Source organism: Daphnia magna, linkage group LG2 (assembly GCF_020631705.1).
Source record: "Daphnia magna isolate NIES linkage group LG2, ASM2063170v1.1, whole genome shotgun sequence".
NCBI classification, from domain to species: domain Eukaryota; kingdom Metazoa; phylum Arthropoda; class Branchiopoda; order Diplostraca; family Daphniidae; genus Daphnia; species Daphnia magna.
This window is the reverse complement of record NC_059183.1, coordinates 10,298,047-10,308,341: the sequence shown is the minus strand read 5'-3', so window position 1 is coordinate 10,308,341 and position 10,295 is coordinate 10,298,047. Positions and strand designations below refer to the sequence as shown.

The window sequence follows — 10,295 nt, the reverse complement described above, 5'->3', positions numbered from 1 at the left end:
GACGTTACAAATCGCCTTTCCATCTACCAGCAACGAGAAATTCCCTACAAAACCAGAAAAATTCATAGGGGCCCTTATAAATGAAGATGAAGAATGCGAGCAAGTGTCGATCTCTCAGTTGGCGATCCATAAGTTGTTCACGGAAAGTCAACACGCCAGCGCAACTGTTTTCAAGTTGATCATGGAAAAGTTATTTAGTGTATTACTTGGAATACCGTTATCGTCGACAACGAAAAAAACAACGCCATTATCAAGCAGAAATGAGGGCGTGATTGGTAAAGTCACCGAGGTCTTTTCGGTGACCGAAGTACAGGAAAGAGGAGCTCTGCATGCGCACTGCGCTATGTGGGGAACGTCTTTGACCCCAGATCTCTTCAAAGTTAGTCCGTGTCCGCTATTAGTTGATGAAGTGGCTAAAGTTCTAAATAGCATTTACGTAGCCATGATGCCCGATGAAGCTCACTTACGCTATCTCATCGGACGCGTAGAAAAAATCAAAATTTCACGCCTAATTTATTTCGCATCACAACTTCCATCGTCCTCAGACTATCTGCAACGTTTACATCAAATCATGGATAATGTCCAAGTTCATTCTCATCGAAAGACTTTTCATAAAAAGAAACCTCGAGCAAGAGTGCCGTGACCGAAAGGAATCGTAGACGCTGGTAGCTGTCGCCTTGTAAAACCGTCAATTTTGAATTAAAAACAAGCTGCATGCAGTTACAAGAAACCGATGGAAAGGTGTGCGCATGCGACGCAATCCATGTGCCACAGTATCTTTCAACAACAGAACGTAATTTTGGTATATAACCAATCCCGCCGAAGGACACGCGCTGTGTCGTATTTGAGCTTCAAAGACCAGCTGTTCGAGAAATACCAAACAATGGAACGGACGATGACAAAACATGGCCGGCCAATTTACTAGAACGTTTACATCGCTTGCCAAAATCGGTACAAGAAAATATCAAACGTGCTCTCGTAGCAAGAAATGGTTCCATCGTAGAGGTCAATGACGTAAATACCTCCGTACTCGCCAGTAATACGGCGAAGTATTTGTTAGGAGGAGCGGAGTAAGCAAAATCCATCCTCTTTTATCTTTTGAAATATATGACGAAAGATTCCGTAGGCTTTACTAACTCAGTTACAATCATCAACGACGCTCTTAAACACGTCCGGATTCATCGGTCAGTAGCTGATGATTCCGGCACGTCTCAACGAACGGCGAAACATTTTCTCCAACGAGTCATCAACAGTCTTACAGGAAAAATTTAACTATCAGCTACACAAGCAGCTGCTCATCTACTGGATATGCCTTCTTTCCTGAGTTCGACATCACACTGCTTTTGCTTTGTCCGCGCCGCGATCACTCACGTGAGAAAAATTAAAAAGAATATGGAAGAAACAGTTCAAGACTCGTCGTCCGATGATGAAAATGACGAGGATTTCAACGAAAATGATTTGGTCGGCGAGGTTAATCGACTACCTGAGAAAGGTGACAACGAGACTAAAAGAATTCCATTAGGAGACTGCGAAGAAACGATTATTCTACGAAGCGTCGGTGATTCGTCAGCAACACCACGATATGGTAGTCCTCTAGTTTACGTCATCAATGAAAACCAACTCCAGTGTCTCACCACACTCACTACGCCTTCCGAAATGTGGATCTCCAACACCTGTCTTACTACGAGTATAGGGACATTCCACGCTAAAAAAACCAATCGATGGCGCGTCAAAATTTACATTTTGATAAAAATTGTAGTGTGTATTGGAAAATACACCAACAATTTATTGTCCAATTTTTGGATTTTTCATTTTATTAGTTTAAGAGTTATTGCGATAAAAAAATCGCATTTTTTCATTTCACCGTGAAGGCAGAACATTTTTTTATTTTTCTTTTCTCTTATTCTTGCCTCTATTTTTCACTTGATTGCGATTTTAAAAACTTCAATTGATTCTTCATTACTTTCTTTATATAGCTCATAAATTAATTTTCTTTTTAATACAAATTAAATGTATAGTTAAAAGAATTTAAAAAAATTTCTGTCAACTTCAAAATTCTGTATTACAGAATGCTTGTCGATTGCGAAATTTAAACTTTTACCACATGAAAGAAGAACTAGCATTTATCACATCCAACATAAATACAAACCTAGAAACAATTTCACAACTTTTCTTTGACATCGTACGAAATTTCAACCGAAACTAAAGAGTCTAAACGTTCGAATTAATCCCATTCTCTTCCATTAACTGACAAAATAAGACGCCGTAAATGCTATCAAAGACGTGAACGCCACAAAACAAGAATGTTAATATTATTATAGAATATAGAAGCGGGAAATTTTTTTTTTACAAACACGTAAATGTAAAGTGTAACGTTGTGATTAAAACGTTATTGATACTCAAATGATGAAGTTTATAACGAAGGAAAGAGAGACGAGCGCAAGGGGTTTCTGTCTCATTAATTCGTTAATTCTTTATCACTGTCCCAGTGTCCCTGTGGGAAAGAGATAATTAGAGTAAAAGATAATTAGTTGGTTCGCAGAGTCAATACAAAAAAAAAACAAGGAAAAGGTCTATCGCGCACAGGCTACGACCTTCAAAATGCAATAGAGTGAGTACAAAAATTTGACTTCCAATATTTTGTCATCACTCTAATAGTTTTCTTCTTGTGTTGTAAAAGTAAAAAAAAGGCCCCTGGGGTAAATATTGCCCGAGTAGCAAAACAAAATGAACGTCAATGAGAAATTGATACTTAATTCATTTATTTCGTAATTGGACCAGTCCTTGTAGCGACAACGTTTCGGAATGATATTACATTGCTCAAATATTAGTATATACTGATTGAATATTTTTCTACTGTGGTGTTGCTAATGTTCTTTCTAAACTGAGTATCCTAGTTGGTTCGCAGAGGCAATTATTAAGAAAAACATATATATTAAGGAAAAGGCCTATCGCGCACAGGCTACAACACTCAAAGTGCAATCGAGTGAGAGACTTATTCGCCTTCAATCAAATAAAAAAAATGTCATGAAATCGGTGAAATAGTTTATTGCATGCAATGTTAAGAAGTAACCAAATGTGTGCACTACTGTGTTACGTTGAATACAACATACGCCAATAACACTTCAAATAGTGTTAAAATAAGTTATACAAATATGTTCTGGCATCAGTCCAACTACAGACAGACAATTTTATTTGTAGAAACACCTTTCTCACACACACATTAGGTTATACGAGAAAGGGATTGACATAAGACATTACCTTACTCTGTAGTACTAACGAGAAGAAGAAGCTAGCCTAGGATCACCATCACATTAGCTAAGGGAGATCCTTGGCTAAACAGTAGTCGCCAAAGGCATGTTTGCCCTAGCGGTTCAATACCTTCAACACTCTCCCTCAAACATGACTTGGTTTGTTTTAAATAGTTCCCATGCCAATTCGTTCTCGTAGTGTTACAAATCTGGGTCCGGGTAGAGGCTTAGTGAAGATATCCGCCAACTGGTGTTCAGACTTGACATGTGTGATGCTTACTTGTTCTTTGTCTTGTAGCTCTCTTACGAAGTGTACCTTGACGTCAAAATGTTTAGTCCTTCTATGGAACGCTGGATTCTTTGCCAACTTAATGGCGCTTTCATTATCACAGTAGATTGGGACTCTCGACAACGCAGTTTCTTGTGTTGATGACTTGCTTTTAACTGGATTGAGTTCAGCATTAAACCTGTTCAGCCAAACTGCGTCTTTGCACACATCGGCCAGTGCTTGATACTCACTCTGAGTTGTTGATAGAGCAATCGTATTTTGTTGTCGACTGGCCCAGGAGACCGGACCACCTCGAAAGAAACAAATGCTACCGGACGTTGATTTTCGGTTGTCTAAATCTCCAGCGTAGTCGGCGTCTCCATAGCACACTACTCCTTCGTCGGTGCCTCCAACCCATATTCCAAGATTACAGGTCCCCTTCAGATAAGCCAATATTCTCTTTACTGCTCTCCAGTGCGCTGGTTGCGGGTTGGAACAGTACTTCGCTACTTGACCTACGGAGTACGTGATGTCTGGGCGTGTGGCTTTTGCAAGATATAAAAGCGCTCCAACTGCTGACTTGTACGGAACCTTCGTCATATCCAGTCTCTCTCCCTCGCTCGTTGGCACCATAGACGCAGTGAGGCGGGCATTGGGGTCAGCGGGCGTTAGAACTGGTGTACACCCTGCCATCCCATATTTCTCCAGTAGATTCAGAATGGTGTGTCTTTGTGAGATGAAGATTTGATGATTTTGTCTGTTGCGCTCCATGTTAAGTCCAAGAAATCGGGTGGGTGGGAGGTTGCGGATCTCGAACTCACTTGCCATATAGTCAACGAAGGTCTTCAGCGACTTCTTTTTGTTACTTGCATAGATAACGTCGTCAACATACACAATAAGTAACGCCACTTCTTCTTTTATAACACGAATGTATACACACCCGTCAGCAGCGAGTGGCTTGAAGGCCGCTGCCTCCAGTTTACTGTTGAGGGTTTTGTTCCACAGCATCGGTGCTTGTTTAGTGCCATAGAGTGCCTTTTTTAGAAGTACGGGCCAATCTTCCTTTCCGGGTACTAGGAAGCCTTCGGGTTGAGTCATGAAGATCGGCTTATCGAGATCCGCGTTGAGGAAGGCGGTTTTTATGTCGATTTGTACCATCTCCAGATTTTCGCTTGCGACAACCGACATAAATATACGGAACGACTCAGTTCGAGGTACAGGAGCAAATGTGTCGTCAAAATCAATGCCAGGTCGTTGAGCACAACCAACAGCGGTCAGACGGCCTTTAAACCGAGGGGGTATGTCACCATATCCTGGTTTATACTTTCCAATCCACTTATGGCGAATTGGGATGCATCCGGCCGGCAGTTGGGAAGGAGGGACCAGTTCCCAAGACTTATTATCCATTTGAGACTTGTACTCTTCTTCAAATGCAGCTAACCATTTATCCGCGTATTCGGACTGTTGGGCTTCTCTGAAGCTTTGAGGCTCATCCACCTCCAGCTCGGAAGTATTGAATGTGTTCTCGGGAGCTGACACCTGTGCTGCTAAGCCTAGTGACTTGCCGTAGAGTTTTCCGGATCTGGTTCGATAGAAGTAATCGTGACTAGGTGAAACCGTGGCAGCAGCTTGTTCATCCGGCAACTCATTTTCTGTAACGCCACCACGAGTTTCATTGCCAAGTAGAGCTGGAGCCTCTTCGTCCATTAACTCATCCACATTAACGTCCTCGTTTTGCTCTTGTCCTCCTTGGTCTTCATTTATTGAGTGTTCCACACGAAGATTTGCTTCTAATGCTTCCAAAACGACTCGAAAAGGTTCACACGGGTTGTGTTTGACTTCGGACGCTGAGTTAGTGACTTCGTCTCCGATGAATATCGTTTCATCAAATATGACATCGCGTGAGATAACTATTTTTCTTGTTTGGGGGTTCCACACTCGCCAGCCTTTTGTATTTTCACAGTACCCCACTAACCATCCTTTTTCAGAGGTCGGATCAAATTTTAGTCATAGTTCAGACGGAGTGAAAACTCTGGCCTGACACCCGAGCACTCTTAAATGGTCCACGGACGGTTTCTTTCCGAAGAATTTTTCATATGGAGTAGTACTTGTTTGGGCCGTTAGAATCCTATTTCTGATGTAGACGGTTGCGCAAATTCTCCCCATAACTCTTGCACGTTACTTCCTGTGTTGGGAGATTTTTGGTTATCACGGCCGTTGTAGAGTGAACTTCTGACACCTTCTATTATTGTCCTGTTTGCTCTTTCGCTAACGCCGTTCTGTTGTGGAGTATACCTGCAGGTCAGTTGATGAATGATACCGGAATCTTGTTTCCACTTATCGAATCGTTCTCCACGGTACTCCGTTCCTTGATCTGTTCTCAGAACTTTTACTGGATTTCCCGTTTGAGTCTTGATCTTCTCGCAGAATTCAATGACGTGGTTGGCAGCATCACTTTTCTTCTTCAGGAGTTTTGCGTTGGTAAATTCAGTATAGTCATCTTTTAGCAGAGAGTAGTACTTGCAACCATCTGGAGTAGTTTTGTTGACTATTCCAACGTCGCCATGGATGAGTTCGCCAACTTTCTCAGCTCTCTCCCTTCCTTTTGTTGGGAAAGGTAGTCGATGCATCTTTCCATACATGCAGCCGTCGCACCGTTTGGCTGTGTTGTCTTGTCCAGGGTCAAGATGGGTATTCTTGACAGCCTTTGACTTGATTGTCCTGGTCACATCTCTGCAGTTTGCATGGGCAAATCGTTGATGGAGTAGATGGGCAGACGCTAACGAGACTGCAGTGGCTGCGAAGTCCTCGCGATGTTTACTGTTGTCTGCCAACACACTCAACTGATAAAGTGAATCTCCAATCCTCTCTCCTGTCATAATCGTGGTGTCGTTTATACTGAACGATGCCTGAGATATACAGAGATAAGTGTCAAACACAATATAGATAAAAATTTTATCGTATTCGTTTAATACCTTGGTTCCTTTAAAGTGAACCTCGAGGCCAGCCTCCGTGGCCGATCCAACGGAGAAGAGGTTGACAGATAGATTTGGCACGAACAGTACGTCTTGAAACATTCCTTTTGTTTCTTCTCCTTCAATGAAAGTGGTTACATTGATGTTTCCAATGCCTCGTGCCTCAAGCTGTACTCCTCCAATGCCGTTTACTTTCCAAACACCTGGGGGTATTTCTTTAAACGTTGTGAAAAACGATCTCTTGTCGGTCATGTGACTGGATGCGGCTGAATCCGCGTACCAAAAATCCGGTTGTTTTGCGACGATACAAAGTGATGACGAGACACACCCAAAGGAGGTGCGGCTCTTGTTGACCTTCTCATCCCGTTGTTGTTTTCTCTCTTCATTCCGTTTAGCGGGACAGTTGTAAGACTTATGGCCTACTTGATTGCAGCTGAAACAGACGATAGTAGAGGTATATTCAGCTCTGTTCCGACTGTTGCTACCATCAAATCTATTTCCACGGGGACCCCCGCCTCTGCCACGAAATCCTCTACTTCCTTTCCTGAACGACGAGTATCCTCCTCCTCTATCCCTTGGTGCGTGAAAGGCTACGTCAGATACTCCAAGGGCTGGAGGTGTTTGTCCAGCGAAGAAGGCCACGTCTGCAGGATCCATCTCGCCTTTATTTATATTTTTAGTTAAGGTGGGGTTAGTTAGTTAGGGTTTTAGTTAAGGAACCGTGAGGTTCTGGATTGTCTGTTCAAGTACTGGAACACTCAGCCATGCTGACTGAAAGGCACGATAACTTGTCGGCAGTGAATGAAGAATCTTCATGATCAGTTGTTGATCCGTGAGCGGGGATTCAAGATTTCTCAGTTCTTCTGCCATTGACGTGAGCCTCATTATGTGACTCATGACATTGTGTTCTATCATTAAATGTGATACAGGGACACCATTAGTACAATACGCATATAAACATAGGACGTATGTCGGCTTAGTACCTTTTTCATACTTATACTCAAAGAACTTTGCCAGGAGTAGATTAGCATTTGCAGCCGCGGCTTGGGCAAATTGGAGAAGCAAACGATCCCACATTGTCGCTGCTTTTGTGCACCCCTCAATGATAACTTGAAGTTGTGGTTCGACATTACAGTAGATTATGGTTCGTGCATCAACATCCTTTTGCAGCCAGGCATCAATGAGGAGTTGGTTTGTAACGACGCCTTCTGCATTTACGACCTGTGAATTGTCCAACATTCAACAGAAAGATACATTAATATCATGACAACAATGACTGACATCTTAAAAATGTCTAACAGTTTTATTTATTAAAATACAAGATTCACTTCATAAGTGAGCCTTGATCAATCATGTTCATTCTCTGAGACACCTCGAATAACCATATTCTTTTTCTGGTACAAATAAGAATAAACATATTGGGTTTGTAAGTCACTTATGAATAATCATATTCACTTTCCTAGTAACATACTGTATACCCATATTCAGTTCGTAAGTCAATGTAACAATGTAACCATAGTGATTAATAACATGACCCATATTCACTTTCTAGTAAAATCATGAATAGCCATATTCATTTTACAATTTACTTGTGAATAACCATATTCACTTTCTGGTACAAACATGAATAGCCATATTCAGTTTATAATTTACTTGTGAATAACCATATTCGCTTTCTGGTACAAACATGAATAGCCATATTCATTCTGTATTTTACTTGTGAATAACCATATTCACTTTCTGGTACAAACATGAATAGCCATATTCATTTTGTATTTTACTTGTGAATAACCATATTCATTTCTGGTACAACATGAATAGCCATATTCATTTTGTAAGTCACTTATAGTGTAAAATGCATGACTAAGTGGTAATTTAGTTATTGGTTCTTTTAAAATTACAAGGATTTTAATGTACGTATGCGTTTGAGAGAGAAGAAAAAAAAACTAAATCACTCTCAGACTGGCACTATCAAGCAATTTTAAAAATGAACTTTGTGGTCATGCTTTTTACACTAAGGACGAAAAACTAATTTACACGCGACCTTTTATAGTCAGTCTAGCTGTAGTCACTTTCATCGGTCCACAGACCGACATTAGCTACTGACTTTAAACACAGACCAATTAACCGACATATATTCTTACCTGTGGTGGAAGGAGTTCCTGCCTCGACACTACTCGATTCAGCCTGTTCTTTTCCAGCAACAAGTTTACTCCATACCTCCACGACGACCAATTTTTGCCATTGAGTTTGGCAATCTGTCTGATTTCTTGAGTTGGTTGACCAGCAGCCGCCATCCCTTTTTTTTAAATTTCAACTTGATTCTTACTTTCTGTAAAAAAATAAAGACATTAAGTCTCTATTACATAAATAATCAAACAAGTAGCACAGCTGAAGTCCTGGGCCCATAACCTGTTAAAATAAGTTATACAAATATGTTCTGGCATCAGTCCAACTACAGACAGACAATTTTATTTGTAGAAACACCTTTCTCACACACACATTAGGTTATACGAGAAAGGGATTGACATAAGACATTACCTTACTCTGTAGTACTAACGAGAAGAAGAAGCTAGCCTAGGATCACCATCACATTAGCTAAGGGAGATCCTTGGCTAAACAGTAGTCGCCAAAGGCATGTTTGCCCTAGCGGTTCAATACCTTCAACAAATAGTAAGAAAACAAATTGTTCATTTTTTATTTCTTACTCTAAATACATTCAATATTACACTGCTCACTTTTCTTTTTTTTTTTTACCTACTCTATTTTTTGTTACGGACTCAAGATGTTGTTGTGTTGTAGAAAGTGAAAACGATATGATTGCAAAGATATTAACATTCTGCTGAACAAAACAAATCTGGTTTCCGAATTAACCGGAACAACACTGGATGGAATGGAAATGAAAACGTACAAATACGACATTATTTCTGCATACTGAAAAACAAATTATTTGATGTTAGCGCACCTCCGTGTAGCCCATGTAAGATTGGTGGTTAATCCAGGTTTTCAGTAATTGAAACTCAAAGCACGGACGGTCGATCTTGAAAATGTAAATAAAAATTTTTTGTGTATTAAACTTTTAAAACAGTGAAAATCGACCACCTATCACGGTAACACGAAAAACCTGTTCCGTCTTGTCAAATTCCTTAAAACTTTCACAAAATCATATACCTGTGGAAGAATTGCATTCACATTCACGTCGTACTAGTAGAGTAGGAAGGCACTTTGATGTCGAATAGCTATCTTAAGCTTGCATTTGGAGTGTGCAATTGTATAACGTTAGTTTTCAAACACATCGGGCAGAATACACCAACAAGGTCTAAAGCATCCGAAACAGACATCAGATTAAGGGAAGAAAAATACTAATTGCGATAGATTTATCAGGTACTTACCGATGGCGTGTTGCGTTCGGTGTTCCTCGGACATCCAACGAACACTTATGTAATTGTATTGCAGGTGAGGGAAATTGAAAAATTCGATGGTAGCATTTCCCACACGAATTATCTGAAAGAAAAACAATAAATGAAACAAATGCACCAAAAAATAAAATAAAGAAAACAAAACAATTACTGCAGTGTGTTCGTTGATCTCGATTTTTTAAATATTATCAATCCTAGTTGAATTATTCCAAAGTGTGGTATACTCTGGTACCGGTAATTGAATAAATGCTTCCGGTCTGCAACGTTCCTCCCCGATGATATAGATGGACAAGAAAACAACGAAATAGGAAACCAACATATCGTTGGAAGTTTTAAAACTAAAACAACCGCATGAATAGTATTAATGCTACCATTATTGTAT

At 40.4% G+C, this 10,295-nt stretch overlaps 1 pseudogene; it reads left to right on the top strand.

Annotated features, from left to right (window-relative positions):
- The first annotated feature begins 1,107 nt into the window (after window positions 1-1,107).
- On the top strand, window positions 1,108-1,709 carry LOC123469899 (annotated as a pseudogene).
- The last annotated feature ends 8,586 nt before the right edge of the window (window positions 1,710-10,295 follow it).